Consider the following 22,352-nt stretch of genomic DNA (forward strand, 5'->3'; position numbering starts at 1 on the left):
ATCAAACCTGAGATAGTCCAAGGAGAGGTTACTCTTCCCCAAAATTAGTAAATTTAGTTGTGGACTATCTTACAGACATGCATATGATAGTCCAAGATTGTCTTTGAATGCTTCTTACCATATGTCTTTGATGCTCATTTCACATTTGGCTTGTAAATGAGTCTTTTCAGTATTAGGAGATTGCCACTGGATTTTTTTAGTGCATATGGGCTATATTATATTTATTTTATAATAAATTACATAATGTTCCTTTATCCTTAATTATTTTGCTTCATGGTCAAAACATGAAAAACACCACTATTTCTTAATCTTGAGTGAGTCCAATATGATATTGAATCACTTTATATAATTGCTTTCCCACCTTGACTTGACCTTTACAAAAAAAGTTACTGTTGAACTTCTTTTGTAATTGCTACCGATTTTGTCTTTGGAGTATAGATAATCTTCTTTTAAATTACAGAAAATCTAAAATACGTTAAAATCATATTTCTTGTAGTAGCGCGGTGTAGAAGTATTCCAGGATGTCAAACAAAACAGAGACCTCCAACATGATGTCTTTAACAACAAATTACTAATGAATATACATGATGAGAACGAGACTGTCCTGTCAGAGAATGCTACAGCACCAGGAGCTCTCTGGAAGTTCAAATGCAACACAAAAAGTGCATCTACACGCTGTACTACTTGATAGAGTCGGTTAAGAAAGGGATTAGCTTTGAAGTGGGCTTTGAAGAACAGTCAGTTTGTAAGTGTATAAATATGTGCTGAGACTTTATCATGTGCCAGGAAAATTTCTGTATACTGGAAAACAGTGGTGAACAAGACAGGCAAAGACTGAATTTATACAGTAGTGTAAAGGAGATGAGGCTGGAAGAGACAAAGGGGGAAATGAATTCTAGATTGGGGAAAGATCTTGGCAAAGGGCAAGAATTGGGAGTGTGTGTAGTATGCAATAGGAATTATACTAAAAATGTACTTATTAATCAGTGCATGCTAAAAAATAATGAGGGAATATTTGGGTGAAAGTGGTGTTGAACTGCTAGGGAATTTGAAATTAGAGAACAATTCTGGACTTGATGCAGGATGTCAGAAAGCACTAGTACAGGCTTTTATGTATATATTTTAATACTCTGAAATCACAGACTATTTCCGAATAACTTTAGAATGCAGTTACCAAATGACTAAAGTGCGAAGGTGGAGTAGAAAAAAGAAAGCAGTGGAGTGGATTCACCAAAACATCTGAGAGAAGTGTCTATATCTGGGAGCAGTTTAAATATTAGAGGCTAAAAGACAATGACAACAATAACAACAGCAACAAAAACAAAGATAACCTCCAAAATTCTAGCTTGGCCTTCTGACTACAAAGCAATAATATACACAGTGAGAAAGAGCCAGAAAACCTGACAACTTTTATGAATAGAATAGTGGCTTACTTGGGAGTTTGTGGAACTTGAGTCAGAGTTATGCTTGGGAAGATTAGACGCACCTGATAAACAACTATAACATTTATCATATTGAAGTCACATTCAAAGTGAACTCTTATGTTTAAAAAACAGTAACAAGTCAAACAAAACACAGGATGCAGTGACAGTTTAGGAACACAGGACAATGCGAGTTCATAGCAATAAATGGGTCTAAATGTCAAAAAGGATGCCATGAAAGTGACTTTGCAGAATGAGACTTAGCAAGTGCTAGAATAAAGTGAAAGTTTCTCTTCACTTCAAGATAGTCTTGGATTTGTCCACTCCTTCTCTAACCACTCAGTAATAATGAAAACTAAATTGTAATACCATCTCTAAGATTCTTTCACTCATTTTTTCCCACTTTGAAGTAAGCTGTGCTTCCTATATGGAGTGAAATTCATGAAGGGGAGCAGGCAGGGTTGAAGCTGAGAGAACCTGTGCCAATCAGTCACAGTGACCTAGCTTCAGTGGGCATCACACTCAGAGTCAAAGCCTCTAGAGTCAGGGAGGTTGAGTGAAGGGTCAGCAATGTCAGGTTTGAGGATACCAGGGAAGGAGAAGAGCTTGGAGCTGAAGCCAGCTAGGACAACAGAGCTGGTGCAATTATTATTAAAGATGAGTTCAAGAGTTTATTACTGAGAGATGTCATGAGCTACAAGTTTGGAGCAGTGTAAAGATTGTGGGAATGTAGAAGCAGTGGCACAGAGGGTGGCAGTGCAGAGAGAAGGGAGTAAATATTGAGTGAGGGTCTCCTGTGAGCAAGCACTGGTGTTTTCAACGTTTTTCCATTCCTCATGGAGCCACTATGGAGATGGTATTAGCATACCTATTTTACAGATGGATAATTGAGGCTAGAGAGGTGAAATCAGTGTCCCTTACCATAGCTGGAAAGAGGTGGAGCCAGGATTCAGTCTCCAAAACTTTCTTGTTTTAGGAGAAGCTAATTCTCATACCAACCATACCCAAAGAAGGAGTCAGGACTGCTGTAATTAGATGTCTGGAAATAAATTCCAGAAATCTTGTTTGGGTGAAGTCAGGCCTACCAGCTAGTGCACAAAATACCTGTTTTCAATATGTTACTGTAAGGTGATGAGACTGAAATCAATAAGCTAATTAGAAATAAATCTAATATACCTCTGTTCCACCAAGGCAAAGCAGGCAAAGACTAATTTTCCTCCCTTCAAGAGATTGGACACTATGTCATAGGCTCTTTAAAGAAATGTAGGCAAAGGAAGCATAATCACTGCAAACATGGAAAGTGCAATTTGACCTGGGAAGTAAGCCAGGCACATGAAGAGGGTCAACACCAGGGAGACAATCATCAGGATCAGGAGAGAGAAATAGAAGGGTGATGGGAATTCTCAGACTTCTTTTCCTTCAAAAGATCACCCAAGAGGTTTATTTACAGCCATTTGCTCTTCTATAAAATCTTGAGAGAGAAAGACAGTCCTCTGTTATACATGATGCTGCAGAGTATATTCATGAGCATTGTAACATTCGTGGAAACAGCCCCATGAGTCAGATCCTTCTAATTTGAATCTGACAAATCAGAAAATTTTGATTTGATTTGACAGATGAGCAAATCTGTCAGTAGTTAGTTGAGCTAGTGTCTCAGCCCTTACCTTTGAGGTCAAGGAAAATAGTTAACTTATACTATAATATACAAACATGTACACATAAGGTGTGCACATGCATGTGTGCACACACGCACACATACATACACTTGCATCTTAAACTCTCCAGAAGCATCTTTTAGGGTGAAGAGTCACTGAGGAATGCTTTTTAGATAACAGAGAGTTTGGTAAAGACAATTAAAGGAATTTAAGTAGATAAAAGTCAACAAGTCCTTTATGCTTAAGGTAATTTTTAGCATTTCTGCATTTACCATTTTGATTTCATCTAAATAAATGTGATTTCTATACTCCACGCTGTTTGCTCACTTGCAATTTTGTTGTGTGAAGTGAGGCTTAAGCTCAGAAGCAAGTTGTTTAGTTCATAAGCATGCCCAGCTAACCTTGCAGTGTCAGCAGCTCAGAAGGCTTTATTGCTCCTTTTGATCACCCTGCTTTATAGGAGATATGATATGCTAGAAGCGCATTTACTAATCTGGAGATCTGAACAAATCTCTACATTTTACTGTAACTTATCTCCTTTCATCTCTTGCCCCTCAGTCTCCCTGGCTTCTTGCCCCAGATGGTAGGACTTGGGTTGAAGTTCTAGCTCAACCAATTTCTGACTCAGTTTACTGTCTCTGCTGTGAAGGCTAAGTTCTGTGCTGGAAATTGCAGTGTATGCCTTCAGAAAGACAGTGTGGTCTGATTGGGAATGAAATACGAACTAAAAGAACGATTAAGTTACATAATCTAAAATTTAAAGTGGTTTGCATTCTGAGATACCTAGAAAATAATATAGTGAATGTAAGAATTTATTATAAAACGGATCATTAACCAAGTAGAAAAAAATAGTCTTAAGAAATATGAGGAACAGGAGGTACTACATAGAAAGAGGACCTAGAGTCAGAAGACAAATCAATACCTAGTTTTTGCTATTACCAGTACTGTGATTTTGGCCAAATTATAACACTTTAACTTTTTGAGACTCCTTTTCTCATCTTCAAAAATTGTAAGAGGAATGAAGAAAATGAAAAAGAGATAGATGGAATTTGGTAAATTCTGAACTGCTAAATAAGTATTAGTTATTATTAATATACATAATACCTAGCTTACAGCATGTCTGTACAACTTAAGTGCAAACGCACTGTTGTAAACAATAAAGCCGTATACATTAGGTATTAAGTAATGAATCTTGGAAGCAAAGTGTTTTCTGACTCAAAACTCACAATAGAGACAGACTTTACTGTGGAATATTTCAAGTCACTCTTAGCCCTAGAGAGTCTCTTTTCCATCCACTCTTATTGTCTAATTCTCCAAAACTATTTCTGCTTTGATTGAATGACTGTGTTTCACCTAAAGGAATCTTTGTTCCCCTGACTGCACTGATACCACAGTATTTGGATTTGGTTCTAGCTTTGTCTTTTACCATGAAGCAAATGATTTGAGTCAATTGTTTATGTAACAGAAGTGAGTATTTATCTCTTTGAAGTGTCTGTCTTTCACAGATTACTCCACAATAATGTTCTCTTAACCTTAACAATGCATGCACTTAGTGGAATACAAAATATAACTGAGGGCAAGATTTACTTCATCCAAATAAGCGATGTGAATAGAATCCATGCTCTGACCTTCAGTTCTTTCTTCCTCAGTAACACAGTTCACGTTCAGAGATGAATAAGGTGTTTGCAATGTGGTGTCTGCATATGTGTGTGTTGTGTTTAAATCTTATAAATGTTTTCTCCAGATTTCTTTTAACCAAAAGTGAATGGAAGTTAAATTCTGTTGGTTCCTTTCTACAAAATAAAATTTTCCCCAACCTCAGAACTGAATTAATTTAATGAAGTCATTATGTGAGGATCATGAGTCTTTTCATTTTAATTGCCTGTATTGAAAATTTACCTAAAGCGCTCAAATGATTCATAATCAGTTGGTTATGCACTGTAGTCCAATACTAATTGTCACTATTAATCAGACTGGCCTGATTATTAGACAATTTTCCAATTCTGATTTTCTTTCAGAGCTGGACTGAAGTTCATGGTGGCCTTAGAAGGATCAAGGTGACTTGCTACTTTCACTCTGCTACCATTAGGAGTTCTTTTAAGTCACTTAAAAATTCATAAATATTAATTCATTTTTTCTGAATTACAGAGCCATGTAATTGCCTATGTCAGTCGTTACTAACAAAACTAGTGTAAGGGCACCATGGCCAACCTCTCAGCGTCCTTATTTGAAGAGATGACAACCCCCAGAAGTGTAGGCTTAATAACACAACTGCAGTGCTTCCCAGGCTTCCTATAAGCCACTGTTTTCTGATGTATCCCTGAAGGTGATTAACTCACATGATTAAAGACACATGGCTATCGGCATGCCTGGAAGCATTCCAAGGGTTAAATCAGTGGAAGCAATTAGGCTTCATTTTCAATCTCATCACACTGTGAAAGTCATTAGTTTACAAACACATCTGCCTGACAGGCAATCATTCAAACCTGATGCTGAGGAGTCCTGGTCTTCCGATCTGCTGGCTGCCACAATTTGCCCTTAGAGCTGCGTGATAGCTCAGGACTCTCTTCCTGCCACAGACCTTTCTGGGGAGTCTCACCTTGGTGACCTTCAGAATAGGCAACTACATTTTTCTCTTCTCTTGAGTCTTACTTGAAAACCCCTCATGAACTTTTGGCAGCTGCCACTGCCAAACTCAGTGGGATACCTGAACATAAGACTCCCATACACTGAACTGATTCCAATTTGTTTCAAGGTGCTGACTAGACCCTTGAAATGCAATTCACATCCACTTACTTTGGATCTTTGTACCCTTTCCTAAAAAACTCTTCCAAGTCATCTAGATCAGTTCCTTGTAGTCGCAAATATAGTCTCATATGCTTCCTATTTTGGTCTTTTTCTTATCTGATTCTATCTATCTATCTATCTATCTATCATCTACCTACCTATCTAATCTCTGCTTCTTACATAGCTAGGTAACAATTGTTGATCATCAAGTCATTATCTTCTTGAGGACAACTGCTAGAGGTCCTGGTTTTGAGCCCCAGGATAACAGAGACAGTACCTTTGGGCTCAGGGAGATTAGCTCCTTATTCATGTATGTTATGTGGTAACTGGACTATCAGGAAATACCTGAGGCTGTTACACAATTTGGGCTGCAGATAGAAACATGATAACAATTGTACAGTAACATGAGAAATCACATGCTTTAAGTTCATAGCCAAATAAAGCCTCACCAGACATTCTGTTTTTACAGAGACAGGGTCTCACTCTGTTGCCCAGGCTGAAGGGCTGGAGTACAGTGGTGTGATCATAGCTCACTGTAACCTCGAACTCCTGGGCTCAAGAAATCCTCCCACCTCAGCCTCCTGAGTAGCAAGGACTACAGGCACACACCACCATGTTTGGCTAATTTTTGAACATTTTGCAGAAATTAGGTCTCAATATGTTACCCAGGCTGGTCTTGAACTCCTGCCCTCAAGCAATCCTCTCGCCTTGACCTCTCAGAGCACTGAGATTACAGGCATGAGCCCCTGCATCAGGCCACTTCACCCTACATTCTTGACACCTCCATGTACCTTGGGGCCTAACATAAACTACTTCAGGATTCCTACCATGTCCAGAAGAATTCTTCTCAAGATAAGTGAAGCCTACAGAAGTCTGTTTTTCAGACTTTATCAGGGCACTCCCCTCCTTACCAAAGGCCAGAGAACCTCAAGTGTAGGCTTTCCTATTAATCTCTTTGAAGGCAGTTCTTCACTACAAATACAAATTGTAATTTTATTGTTTTATGATGCCAGAAAACAACCCTAGTTTGACTTCACACAGATTGCCTTGAAATTCCTCGTTCTAAAGAATCCTTGGTTCTTTAGAGGAGGCATGCAGGTGAAGAGCCATGTTGACCGTTCAATAGCTCCCAATACTCATCCAGGAATAGCAATATACAGATCTTAAACATAATCTAGGTTAGAGAAAAGGAATTTACCAAAGCCCTGATCATGACTTCTAAACATGGAAAGCCTAATTTCAGTGAACTCTTGGAAACCATGGAAACTGAAAACTCCAATAAATGCAAAGGATTGTAGAACCTTGATTTTTCCTAAAACAAACTTCAACCTGTCAGTAGAAGTATATTTGAAGGCTTAACTCTAAAGCTAGTGGATTTGTCCCATTGCCAGTGGGATTGAAGAGGTGGATTATAAGATTTGTATTGTGGTTAAACCCATTTATTGAGGGTATTGTGAAAAAAAAACTCATACTCTTCACTTACTATTTGCTCAACACCATAAAAAGCAAGTGGAAGAATGATAATGACCGAATAAATCTAACCACATACATGCATGATATTGATTCTGAGGTTTCTATGAGCAAGTGCTCTAGAATAAACAAGCAAATATAATTTTCATTTCTGTGTATGGTTACAGTCATTTCTTATTCATTTTAACGTGGTATAATCTTATGAAGAATCTTAGGTATGCAAACTGGAAAATGTAACATTTTTGAATGCTGAAGTGACAATCAAGGTAACAACACAGGAAATGACAGCTATGAATTCATTACATATAATTTGTTTTCTTTTTAATTTAAAATTGAGAAAGGGAGGAAGGATATTGGAACAAAATTGGTAATTTTTCTTCATACAGACTAACATTTCTCTAGTGCATTGGTACTGTGGATGAGCAGAGGTTTCTGAATTTCAACAATTGGTTGTGAAACTTGGATTTGGTGGTCACAGGTGAACAGTGTGGGAGATTTTTTCCCATAAAGCATATAGTCAAAACTTTAGAGGACAAAGAAGATGGCAAAAGATATGTGACACTTAAGTATGAAAAGGTAATAATTAGCTAGCCTGATTACTGAAATAAAGTCATCAAGCCAAAAAAAAGTAAAGAAGTTTCCAACTTTTGCTCTTTAAGTATTACCTAAATACTGCTTCCTAGCCACCTTTCTGAATATTCAGTTTTGAATATACTAAAAATTACAAAGTCACTATGCAATCCCTACTCCGTACATAAGCCCTGAAATGCGCTGGACATTTGCATGTGATGAGCAAACACAATTCTTCCAAACCAAAGGACAGGCAGGAAAACAATATGAAAGTCTACATAGCATAAATGTAGCAGACAGAAAAAAAGGAGATACAGCAAGCAATATTTTAGAATTGAAAGGAAAAGATCATTAAATGATCCCTTATTCTATGAAGGAAGAATGTGAAGAGATGTTTTTCCCCCCAAGGCCACCCAATCAATCATTTGACTAATAACTATTCTTTTTCCTATATTACTTAGTCTTTTTTACCTGAACTGAGGATCTAAGCATGTCTCCAGCCTATGTGAAGTGTGGAGATACAGATGATAAAGGCACTAACTACAGGATATCCATTTGTACAAAAGTGTCACTGGATTCTTTTCACTCACATTTAAGAAACCAGATCCAAGACTAACTCTTTGGCAATGTGCCAGGGACCTTCCGAGCACCTATTCGACAACCAGACATAAAAGGTCTGTTAATACTCTCCATCTCTGCGTGTTAAAATTCAATCCTAGACACTAGTGGGGAAGTGAGGGAAACAAAACAAGGCCAGGGAGAGGAGAGGTTAAAGGACAAATTATGTGAAAGATGAGTAAGAGAAAAAAAAAGATGCCATTGACATTTTGTGTGCCAAGTTTCCTGTTAGAAGACCCTGGCGTAGGGGTATCATGGGTCAAGCAGAGGAGGGCTGAGCTTAAAAATAACAGCTGTGAGGAGAGCTGGGTTTTATCAACAAACGTTTTCTGTATTAAGAAGAGAAGCCTCAGACTTGGGCAACTCCAATAGAGCAGGCGAGACAGCTCTATCTCTGACGAGCAGAGGCTTTGCTCCTGCAGAGCTTGACCTCTAAGGAGTCTTTTCTTCTAACCTCTCAGAAGGAGCCACAAACGAGTGTTTTAAAAAGTATGACTTCAGGGGAATGTGTTTGCAGTTCCTTGCAAAGCAGGGATTTGTTGGTAACTCAAGAAAGGAAACTGCTTTTACCTACTGGACTAATCTGAAACTATAGCTTTTACTATGGTATCTCCATCTCCCCTTAGCGAACACAGGGAAACTAAATGCCCATGTGTCTGCAAAAGGGCAGGTTAAAAATGTATTTAGTCCCATATGCCTTCCATCAAGGATACTTTGAAAATTCACAAGAAATGAACATATCTATTTTTTTTAAACTCACTGAACCATTCAGCGTCTCTTCAGTTGCTGAGAAGAGAAGCTGTTTATTTTTTTCAAGACACCAGATAGTCTATCCCTGTGAGCTAGAAGTATTAGTCACAGAAATGTAAGTTATCAACCATGACGGTTTAGGGCTATTTTAGCTCTAACCCTTCGTCAATGCTATGTGACTGTCCCCAGAATACCCTCTAGCTCCTTCTTGCTTCTCTCCTTCCCTTTGTTCATGGTGTCTCCTCCAAGTTTGAATTTACTTCCAACTTTTTTTCTAAATAAATACCCCCATATTGCAGGACCCTGCTTGATGATTTCTTCTCATCCCGGCTTTCATAGCATTTGTTTCCAATAAGGTTATAAGCTCTACCAAAGCAAGAACCATGCCAGAGAGTTATTGGTAACCAACGAATTCATACTGAATTAAAATGTATTCCTGACACTGCAGGAGTAAAGGGCAAGAAAGAATGAGAAGAATGGGAGAATTTTATGGGGTGGTTATATTTAGCAGCAACTTTCCCTAGAATTGAATTCTTTAGTTATCAGACCAAATTGTTGTTTCGTATTTTTTATAAATATCCTATTTGTGACTTAATTTTCCCCTTTTAGTGTTACTCCAGGAAAATTCTTATCTATAGGTTTTCTATAAATTCAACATTTACTCAATAAATATTTATGAAATATTTATTTGACTTTTACTACATTGCTGGATATTGTGCAGGACACAGCTTTCCAACAAGCTCACCTTTCCAGTAAAGATGAGAAAATGAGCTGAATAAACACTTCACTTTATCCCTCTAATCATTGACTGCCATGCCGAAGCCAGGCCTCTCTGTCTGAAGTTCTACTCACACCAATGACTCCTGCCTCATGACCTTCCTGACCAACGTGTTCCTCGTCCTTATTTTAAAACAAACTTGTCTTGCCTGTTGTTTGAATCCTTGCCCAAATATTCTAGCCTGCACCAATTGAGACTAAATGCTTTTAACTATTTTCAGTTCCATACATATGGCACTTAGTATATGTTCTCTCTTCTTACTACCTTTTTTCTCTTTACACATATCTCATATTTCTCCAGGTAGATTAAAACTATTCTTAAGCCACTTTGTATAATTTGTCCCTATCTGAGCAAACTATAGCAGCTCAAGAAACACTATGGTTGTGAAAAATCAATATAGTTACTGATATAACATCTTGACTCTTAAAAGTAACCTTCTGAGAAACATTCTATGTCTCTCTCTCTCTCTCTCTTTTTTTTTTTTTTTTTGAGATGGACTCTCACTCTGTCATCCAGGTTGGAGTGCAGTGGCAAGATCTCTCAACTCATTGCAGCCTCCGCCTCCTGGGTTCAAGTGATTCTCTTGCCTCAGCCTCTTAAGAAGTGGGGATTTCAGGTGCCTGCCACCATGTCTGGCTAATTTTTATATTTTTATTAGAGATTGGGTTTCACCTGTTGGCCAGGCTGGTCTCAAACTCCTGACCTCAAGTGGTCTGCCCACCTTGGCCTCCCAAAGTGCTGGGATAACAGGTGCAAGCCTCTGTGCCCAGCCTCTATTTCTCTCTTCTTTATAATCAATACTCTTAAAGGGTTTACTGCTTCTACATCTTCACTGACCATCCCCTCTTCAATCCACTACAGTCTCATTTTGTCTTTACCACTCCAATAAACCTTTCCAGTGTAAACTATTGTGTGGTTAAAATCCAGTGGAATCTTTTAGGCTTTATATTATACCACATAATGCCTTTGAGCCCTCCTACTTCTCAACCAAAACTTGTTTCTTTTCTCTTAGTGCAGGATATCACCATGAATTTAGTTACCCAGTTATAAACTGGGGGCCATCCTTGATTCCAAGCTCTTCCTCAGCCCCCTCATAAAATGTCACCATGTCCTAACAATTCTATTTTCAAATCTATTCTAATGTGTCCATTATGCTTTTTAGGTATTACTCAATTCAATAGTGTGCACTTATCTCCACTTGACAAATCAATAATCTAAGACTTTGTCTTCTAATATCTTATTTGTAGAACTACAGGAGCTCTCCTTTCAATGGTAAGCATGATGTTAGGCATTAAGTAATTATAATGATAAGTATTACTCTGTGCTGGGCATAGTTGTAAGCAACAAATGTTAACCAGTTTAATGTTCACACAACCCAATGAGATATATAATTATTATGCAATTTTAAATATGAAGAAGGAGGAGATAAGCTGAAGCATGAAAGGATGAATGACTCTGATAGTGTTTAGAAAATCTAATGAGAATGTGTAAGGAGAAATGTGATGTGTGACTAAACAGTTAAACCATATGAAGAAATGTAATCAAAGAAAGGTTAAGCAACTGCAGTATGGTAACACAGCGAGGTACTTTGAATTCCTCATCTCATTTAGTCTCCACAGTATCCTTATATGGAAATATTAATATTTCATCTTTACTACTGAGGTATAAGGTCACACATTTGATAAAGTGTCAGAATTATGATTAGAATCCACATTTTGCTGGTTTCCAAATTCATTTACTTTCCTCCACATATGCTTTGACAGGTCACACAGAATGATTTAAGTAAAGTTAAATTAGAAAGTATGGCCTAGATTTCTAATTTGTTGAATTAATTTGGGAACATCTGTTTTGAATATTGTTTTTAGTGGAAGTAAGGAGAATGAGTGTTAGAAGAGTGCAGTCTATAAGCTACCGAAAGTATGTGCAACAAAGGGCACAAAAATGATGATTAAGGAAAAGTCTGGAACATGGAGAGACAAAAGAAAGAGGGGCCACATGAAGGGGAGAGGTGAGGTGTGTGCGTGTGGGAGGGCTGGGAGGGGAAGCGGTGGTGGAAGCAGCCTGTGGCATCTGAAGGAGGAGATAAGCTGAAGCATGAAAGGATGAATTACCCTGATAGTGTTTAGAAAATCTAATGAGAATGTGTTAATAGAAAATGTGATGTGTGACTAAACAGTTCAACCCTATGCATATTTCATGATGATGTCTTTATGTGATCAGGTTACTCATGAATCCACCAACTGAAACAAAGCCGAAAGTTACCAGTGATTTTATCCAAGTTTACCAAAAGCTGCTGAGACTTTGTATGCATCGTGGAAGTGACACATGATTAGTATTCTAAAGATGTCTAGGGCTATCCAGCACGTTGCTGATACTTTGTATTCTGTACTTTACCCCTGCTGCAGAACATTTCGTTCTTAAAGAATTTAGTGTGTGTGTGTGTGTGTGTGTGTGTGTGTGTATGTGTGTGTGTTTGTCTTGATTTATGTATAGCTGTTCTATTTAACTCCATGGTAATGGAAACAAGAATCTTATAAAGATTACCCACATACCCTGTATAGTCAAGAAAACAAATGCAAACATTAATTTCAGCGGCTGGTCTCCAGCAGATGATGAGTTGAAGTGGCCCTAAACTCAGGCACTTGAAGTTTGGTTAAAGAGCTCTTGTGGAATGTGGAAAGAGTAAGGGACTATGAAGTGGAGACTTGGGTTCAAATATCAGCTCTGCCATTTAGTTCACTGAGTGATCCAGGAGAAGAAATTAATTGACTGAGCTTCACATTTCTCTTCTTTAGCAATGTGAGATTTTTAATAAAGAAGAAATGAAATAATACTTGTGGAAAAAATCATCTATCTTAAACCTGACATATAGTGTTTTCTCAATAAAGAAATAAATAATGGAAATCAAATACCTGCATTGGAGAATTAATTGGTTGCTTTCTAATAGGATAGAAATAAAAAAATCAAATGAGATATTCCTCACAGAGTGATAAAAAATATACATATACCTTCACTTTATTTTAGGTAAAGGGGATGTGTGAACAATCTTAAATAGTGAGCAAAAGAATACATAACCTTAGGTAGAAATCACCTTAAGATATTAACTCTTATAGAAGGTATTAGCACATTATGACTCTAAAGGCTGTGAGTGAGTACATATTTATCACCCCAATTTAAAATGCCCTTTATTATGAGGAGCAGGTTTCTGAAAAGAAGCAATTGTGCTGAAAAAATTAAAATAAATTAATAATAATAATAAAAGCAATCCAGGGCTCTTCTTTCCTCCTTAACTTGCATGTGACTCTTGGTTTTTCAAATTTTAACCAACTTGGAAAAATGCTTTCAGAAGGTTGAAAACCTGGGAGTTTGGTGACCAGGATGCCATTCCATGTTAAGAGTGCTGAGGGTGGTATGCTACACAGCGGGCCTAAGAAGGTCCAGCACATCCCCTTCCTCAATGACCCGGAATGGCTTATGTCTTTACCCTTGCCAGGTATTCAGGTGATGTCAGTCCTCTTATCCTAAGCAATCAAGCTAAGCCACTCATCCTTGTGAAGTCTCTACCATTTTCCCATTTTACAATCATCTTTCTTTCCGATTTAAATTCTTACAGCACTTAATTCATACTATAGTGTAGAAAGAACAGTGAATTTAGAGAAAAAAGATTTAGACTTTACCACAGCTCTGCCAATAAATAGCTTTTCTTTTTAATAAATTACCTCAAATTGCTTATCTCTAAATATGTTACCTCAATTTCTCTTATCTCTAAGTGCTATCTTGCCAGGTTATTGTAAGGATTAAGCAATAAGTCTATAAGACCTTAGTAATTTGCAAAGCACTACATAAATGTAATCATTCATCATTTATGTGTACTTCTGAACCCCCACTTGGCTGTAAGCACCTTTAAAACATGAATCATCCTTTTTGTTCTTTAAATCTTTGCGATTAGAAGTCTGTAAGGTTTTGATTTTGATTTTTACACACTGGACGTTCAGTAAACGTTATTCATGCTGGCAGTGTTCTGGGGCTTGTCAAATATCAGGAAGAGCCTTTAGACTTCACAGAGACTCAAGACAATTCCAGTAATTGCTCTTCCACCTAAAAGCAGATAAGTGACTGATGCTGACTATGGATAGAGAAAAGATATTTTTAAACCCACTTATGCCTAGTGTTCCATTATTGGAACGCTAAGCATGTGGGAGTTATTTATATCATACTGCTCAAGATCATCGCCAAGGTTTCATTTTTCACTCATGCAAAAATTCAAAAAATTGCAACCTCCAGCATAAATGGGTTAAGATAAGAAAAAGAACAAAACTAATTAAAATTCCTGACAATATAGATAAGAATTAGCCATTTTTCTTCCATCTAAGGTGGCATGTAAATTTGAAATCATTTTCAAAGATTGATAAAAGTCACATTCCAAACTTGAAAGAGTTACCATGTGATAATGTTCTCTGACACTTATAGCTATTGCTAAAACTGGCATCTGCGGAACATTGCATCTTAATGTCAACGTTGCCTTGTTATGGCTTGAGTGGAAGCACTGCAGTTTGAATGCAGCTGCTTTATGACATGATAAAGAATTCTGAAGGCTGTGATGCTGCTTGCAGTGTTCTCTCCTGATAAAGTAAAAGTGTAGGAGATGTATGTTGGTATTTAATAATTTTGAAAGCTTTGAGAAAGCTGTGAGAGCTTGGCAAAACATAGCTGGCCAGAAAACCTCTTTGAAGTATTTCTCAAACCCTGTTCTTATCCTCAAAGGCAAAGTGAAATTCAAGGAAGACACTGCATGGGAGCAAATCCCAGTAACTTCCTCTGGCAGTCTTTCCAGAGTCCTACATTGTTCTTTTCTTCCTTTTCTTTGAACAAATAGATGCATAGAATGAATTATGTGAATTCTAAAATGTTCAATTTCAAACAGCAGTTTTAAAATATATTAATTTAAACATAGCAAATGATTTATTTGCAGTTTTACTCTTCCAAAAATAGTAGAACTTCTACTTAATTTTTGGCTTTTACTACAAAGATTTATACCTCTCTTGTAGTTGCAAATGCATAAAAAATGCATCCAAATCTATTTACTCATTCATTTCATACCTATATATTAAGGAATCAAAGTGCATGTCTCCCCTAAATTATTTTGTCTTTTCTCTTTTCACTCTAACACCCATGGCATTTGAATGTATTCACTCCTCGGATCCTTATTATTTTCTTCTTTGATGTATAGCCATTTATGTTGTATCATACCTTCTTAATACATTATGAAATCTGTGAATACAATATATATATATCTTAATCATTTCTATACTTAGCATGACTCCTGGAACATCATAGTCACCCCAGAGATGTGTATTTAATGCATAAATGAAAGCTTTTTTCAGCAACTTTCATTTGTTATGCTACTTTGGTAATATCCTGTGTAGGTTATCCAAATTTTCTGCCTGAGAGCAGAGAACTAGATGGAAACTTTTGCCTGAAAAATAATGGATTATATCATTTCATATATATGCAGAATATCTAGTTTGTAGACACAGGCTATTGGGTACCCTCGAGCTTCCTTTTGAAGCACCAAAGAAAAACAAAACACATACACAATGTACACACATCAAAAACACACATATACACAAATTCACAATAGCGTTATGATAGACACTCAATACACAATAGCACAAATCAGTGATTGGCTGATCTTTCAAAGAAAACACCCCTAATTGTAGCATGAATAGTGTAGTAAGTTGAATGGTGGCCTCAAAAGATAAGACCACCTCCTAATCCCCAGACTCTGTGAATATTATCTTATTTGGAGAAAAGGTTTTAACAGATAATTAAATAATTAAGTTTTTTGAGATGAGATCATCTTGTATTATCGAGATGGGTCCTAAATCCAATGACAAGTGTTCTTGAAAAGAAGAAGACACAGACACACAGAGGAAAAGGTGATGCGAAGAAGGAGGCAGAGATTGGAGTGATGTGACCAAGAACTACCAGAAACAAGAGGGGCAAGGAACAGAATTTTCCCTAGAGCCTCTAGACAGAGACCCACCCTGCTGACACCTTAACTTTGAATCTGCCCTCCAGGACTGTGAAAGAACAGATTCCTGTTGTTTTAAGCCACCAAGTTTTGATAATTTGTTACGGAAGCCACAGGAAACTAATATAGATGGACTGGTTAAAAAATAATTCTTTGTTAATTTAAACCCAGAACTTTAAAACAGCAACAGCAGAAACAAAAAGGAACTATGAGAAAGCATCTAAATGCCTCTTTGTGATTATTACCCACCTGCTAAGTAGGAGCAATCAGCCACACCTAAGCATATCCTAGCGAATTATAAAATATTGCAATGACTGAAGGTATCCTATAAACATCTAAGAAAGAAACTGACTTAAATAAAAGGGAGTTTATGATGATTTTTATGTGTGTGTGTGTGTGTGTGTGTGTGTGTGTGTGTGTGTGTGTGTGTGTGTGTTTTCCTCTTGAGCATCTAGAAGAATGGGCTAGGGAGAATTTTGTTTAGGAGGTTAAGATGGAAATCGTGTTGTTAGTTTGGACAGAATATCAGTGTAAGATTAGGTTGAGCTGTAAATGCCAACAATTTTCCTTAAATTTTTAGCCAATTAGAAATGCTCTTTGCTATGTAAAATTGACTATTTTATAATATTTAACATTCAAATAAAGATAGATAATTCACATTGGACTATAATAAAATTCTTTTGAAAATGCTTTTGAAATCTCATATCACCTCAAATTAGTTTTTGAAGATGAAAATTACTAGAGAATTATAAAATAAATTATCACAAAAGAAAAAACGCATCAGAATGAGCTGTCTAAATAAATTGAAGACACCAAATAACAACTTCTTCAACTAAATAAGAGTTTATTTCTCTTTTATGTTTCAGAGTCCTAAAGGCAGGATTCTATGGCTGATGCCTTTATGATGTAACTTCATTCGTTAGGAACTGTGACGCCTTCTTTCTTGCTCCTCTGCCCTTTCTGATGCATTGCCTCATGTTCAAAAGATGGCTGCTTGAGCTCTAGCAATCACATACACAGTTCAGGAAGCCCTGAAGGAGAGGGTGAAAAGGAGAGACCTCCTACCTTTTAGGAAGACTTCCCACAGTCCCATATAACATGTTTACTTGTATTCCCATTGCTTGAATAGAAAAGTCAGATGATGTTTTAATTGAAATAAAATTTAGGCTGAATGCAATGTGCCTCAAATAAAATCAGGGATTTGTTACTGAAGAGAATAGACATTGAAGTTAGAAATAGATGTCTCGTCAATACACATGTTGAGCTTCATATATCTCTTTTTTTTTGTAATTTTTAAATTTTTATTTTTTAGCAGCCACATTTTACTTAAAAACTTTCAAATCTTAAAAAGAATAATGCAATTAATACAAGTTATTCTCCTCCTAAATGTATCAATTATTAATATTTTGAGATATTTGCTTCCTTCCTTTCTCTTCTCTCTCTTTCATCTCTCTCTCTGTCTCTCTGACACACACACACACACACACACACACTTTTCTCCTAAACTACTTGTACATCATAGCATGTAACCCTGTTAGTTCAGACCCTCTGTGAAGTAGATGCCAGTATAAGATTGGGCTTACAAGAGATGTATTGTGTGAGCTGCAAGAAATAAATGGTTGGGGCAGCAGAAGAAGACTCAGAGATACTTGAGACTCCTGTGAAGAACAGGGAGAAGAAGAGGAGATTGGGGAGAAACATTTCAGAATGCAGCACATTTCCAAGTAAGTTTTGGCCAGGCCAATGGGAAGTCTTGAGCCAAAGTCATCTGTTAATGGGGTCCCACTTCTTCAGGGCATGGGCCTGCATTAGTCCACCCACTGTGCACAGCCACTGACTGGAAGCAGCATGAAGGGTACCTTGGCTTGATCAGGGAGGTACTTGACCTATAGCCACCAGGGTAATCAATTTTGCTCTTATCTACAGGAGATCTGAGCAGTACATTTTCATAGTTGCTACAACACCTAATACTTCATCACATATAACCTAAGAACAAGTGTATTTCCCTGAATAATCAAAATGCTGTTATTATGCCCCTGAAATTTCAATTTTTATATATATATATTTTGTTATATAAGGTTATGTAACATATTAACAGAGATATCTTTCAAGCATTCGAGTGGAGATGACCCAGAGATAGCCATAGGATTCTGGAGTTCAGGTGAGAGTAAGAGCTGGAGACATCCTAGTCAAGTCTTTGTCTATCTTAAAACAATGGGAGGAAATCATCAGATATTCAAAGGCTAAAAATATACACACATCATGGAGTCTTCCACGAAGACATATTTTGGAAGAAATAAATAGAAAATAAAAGGACAGAAATGAAGAAAACATAGTATAAAAGAATTTCTTAGCACATTACTACCAGTCAGACCTTTTTCTAAATGATTGTGGTAAATATGACAAAATTAAATCGTACGGGGAAAAATTATTCTTGAAAAAGAAGATATTTAATGTAAGAATAAGAAAAAAATCAATTAAAATTCATGTATCCAATTTCAATTACACTAGAAAATATTGAGTAGAAGAGGAAGGGGAAACAGAAGCATATTAATTTTGTTGCTTTTTATCAGAGGAATGCAAAGCTATAATTTGGTTCTTGGATTTGACTATATAAGCCACCTTCCCACTGTCACACCTACTAGTGTAAAGCCTCTACCTTTTGGAAGAATCTACTCCAGTAACTTCTAAGCACCCTAAACTATGTCACACATGCTAACCAAGACTTCTTTTCAGTTGCTCTGTGCTAGTTCCACAGCTCCTTCTTCAGCTCAGCTTATTACTCTCCATCATTAGCGTAGCCCTTCAAAGGCACCACACTAAGGTCCCTTTTGGTAGAGCCTACAATGACATAAAAGGTTATTATCACCCAACGTTGCTACCAATCCTTCACTTGAAAATTTGACTCTGCTTTTTACATTCCTCACGTCTTTGAATTTTAGTGCTATGCTATGCTTCATGCTAAAGCAAGAAGAGCTCCCTTTCCCCAGTGAGCTCCCTTTCCCCAGTCATGTGCTACATTTGGATGCTTGAGAACTAGAGATACTCTGGTGAAAAGGGTAAATGTGACTCCCACTTACAACACCTTCCTCCAAAGATCTCAGCATCGAAACTTTGAGGTGGAACCTGGGATCAATCTTAGACTGGGCCATCCTAGAAGACCTCCTCTTCCCACACTGACGATTCTTTCTATTCTTTGTGTCCACAAAACTCCTCATGACAACTGTCTAAAGCATATTCCCTTCTGGAACACAAACCAGAATGTCTGCATACCAGCAGTAGCTGTAGATTGGCAAAAAGCGAGGACTCTTGTCTCACTCATATTAAGTAGATAAAGTAGGTTTAACAATGATTTATAAAAATATAAAGATGAACATAATTTAAAACCAAGAATGGGATATATATTGTTCAAATCACTGGGAAAAGGAAAACAAAGAAAATTTAGCCTATATAGGAAAGACATAGAAAGGAAAATATCAAAAATGTATAAATATATAAAGATCACTAAAGTAGAAAGAGTATAAAAATCAGAAATTAATAAAATTTAATAACAGTTATAGTAATGAATGTGATTCTATTAAAGGCCAATATTAAAAGACAAAGATTTTTACAGAAAGATTTTTCAAAAAGTAAGAAAGATTTACCAAATAAACATAATAGGTGAAAACAATGAAAGCAGGAATAATAAATGTTAGAAAAATAGACATTTTTTCAAGCCATAGTTGTAGCAGTGCATAAAATATATAAATCTCTATACTGAGAGTATTTACATATAGTATGACAAGACAATGAACATTTATAGATGTAAGCTATGTGTAGAAAAATACAACACAGTAGAAGAAAACCAGGAAAAGCTGCAAGGGTGTGGGTGACTGTTTGACCTACAATGGTCAGGGAAGGACTCACTAATAGGATAATATTTGAGTGCGGAAGGAAATGAGAAGGACAGTCATATGGAGTGGGGGAAGCCAGTTTCAACTTGAGGGAGCAGCAAGTGCAAAGGCCTAAAATTGGGCATGCTTAGAGTGTTTGGGAACAAAACAGACGCCCCCTTGTGGTTGTAATAGAGTAAACCAGAAAGAGAAGGAATTTGACAAGAGTTTTCACAGAGACCAGATTAGGGCCTTGTAGACAATTGCATTTGACTTTTATTGCAAATGATTCAGAAAGCCTTTAGAAGGTTTTGAGTGTAGGAGTAACATAATCTGACTTTTATTTTTGTAATGACTTTTGTTACTTTTTTGAGGTTAGGACAAAGGGTTGGGAGGAGCAAGAACAGAAACAGCGAGATGAATCAGGAATTTACTATGATAGTCCACGTGAGTGATAAGAGTGATTTGGATCAAGATGGCAGTGGTGGTGATAGTCAGAAATAGTCTAATTCTGTGCACACATTCAAGAGAGTTAACAGAATTTCCTGAATGGGTAGATGTCTTTTGTACCTATTGATTTGCTTGTTTTTCTTATAAGCTTTCAAGTTCAATGATGACAGAATAGATACGTTTTTCAGCTTAGATCCTTTGTACCAACATAGCATTTGCCCTAAAACAAGCAATCAACATTTTTAAACTAAGTTCAATTTATATATGCTAATATACAGGTACATCAACATGGGCATTGCTGAATAGCAAGAGAAGCAGAACAATGTGAAAGGCATCAACACTACTCAAAAATTTTCCATCCATTGCTTGACACAAGTTTATGAGCAGAATCACAATCCCAAGTATAACTGGATGGAATAAAGGCTAAAATTAGCATGCCAGATAAATGGTCCTATGTTTCTTTTATTGTTATAATTTCTTCATATGAAACTCCATGCATATTTTATTCTTTAAAATGAAACACGACTAGACTCTTACATCACAATGTCAAGATATAAATTTTAGAGAAAACACAGAATGATTTGTTATTAATCAAAATTGTAAAATAACCAGCATAGATTGTTATATATGGACAGAATGTTTTCAAGTAAAAATTTCATAGGATTTTAAATCTGTGATTAACTCAGATGCTACAAGTACAACACTAATACACACAACAGTTTCATTATAAAATTGTCACTCTGCCTGTATTTGATGATCCATTTGTTTTTTTAGTAGGTTTTAATGAGGTGAAAACTTGTAGAGTGCTCCTAGTCTGCTATCATACAGCAAATATCCATGGAAAATGATGTACTCGTTGTGAAATCCAATGCATGATATGTATCTTAAAGCATTCTAAATGCAATGATAAATACATCAACGTTATCTGCAATCACACCATTAAAATAACTGATTGCAACAGATTTTACTGAAATCTATATATTGTTCTAACTTTACACATTCTTTTCTATTCTCTTTGAAAGACACTTGGAGCATTATTAAGAAATAACATGGCCGGGCGCTCACGCCTGTAATCCCAGCGCTTTGGGAGGCCGAGGCGGGTGGATCACGAGGTCAGGAGATCGAGACCATCCTGGCTAACACGGTGAAACCCCGTCTGTACTAAAAATACAAAAAAATTAGCTGGGCGCGGTGGCAGGAGCCTGTAGTCCCAGCTACTCGGGAGGCTGAGGCAGGAGAATGGCGTGAACCCGGGAGGCGGAGCTTGCAGTGAGCCAAGATTGCTCCACTGCACTCCAGCCTGGGCGACAGAGTGAGAAAAAAAAAAAAGAAAGAAAGAAAAAGAAAAAAAGAAATAACATTAAATAACACAATAATTTGGATGCACACTAAAACACCAAGTGGAATGTAGAATCCCACTATAAGCCTAAATTTTTGGCACTTGCCTTCAAAATATGCAATGTTCTTTATATAGAATTAAAGTGCCTCCAATTAACTTCTATGGAAGTTGCTACTTTTTAGTTTTATTAAATGTAATGGCACATGTACTGTGCATTAAATACATTTTATCAGAAGATATCAGTTAATTTCTTAAACATTAACATATCAGACTGTACAATATTCTTAAAATTTAGGAAGAATATGTGGCTCTACCATAACAACACCTTTATAATTGATTATCACTATTTCAGAAACAATAGCTTTCTTAATTTAGCTTGGGATTAAGAAGAGGTGTAAAATGTACTTTATACAGTGAAATGTATTGTGTGACTATATTGAGAAGATGTTAGAAAAGTAAAATAAATAAATTACATTTAATGTTGTTTTATACGAATATCCAGGAATTTCTCATTTGTTTCAGACAAGCCTGAGTGTAACCAATATATCCACTTTTATTTCTATGCTTTTTAGAAGAGCCTGTCTTATTCCTTTCTCTGTTCCTACAGT

At 36.7% G+C, this 22,352-nt stretch overlaps 1 protein-coding gene across 10 annotated transcripts in view; it reads right to left on the reverse strand.

The window, feature by feature from the left end:
* LOC105482649 (TNNI3 interacting kinase) overlaps positions 1-22,352 on the reverse strand; it is a 290,377-nt gene that overhangs the window by 103,481 nt on the left and 164,544 nt on the right. The gene's annotated exons all lie outside the window — the stretch shown is intronic.

Source organism: Macaca nemestrina, chromosome 1 (assembly GCF_043159975.1).
Source record: "Macaca nemestrina isolate mMacNem1 chromosome 1, mMacNem.hap1, whole genome shotgun sequence".
NCBI lineage: Eukaryota > Metazoa > Chordata > Mammalia > Primates > Cercopithecidae > Macaca > Macaca nemestrina.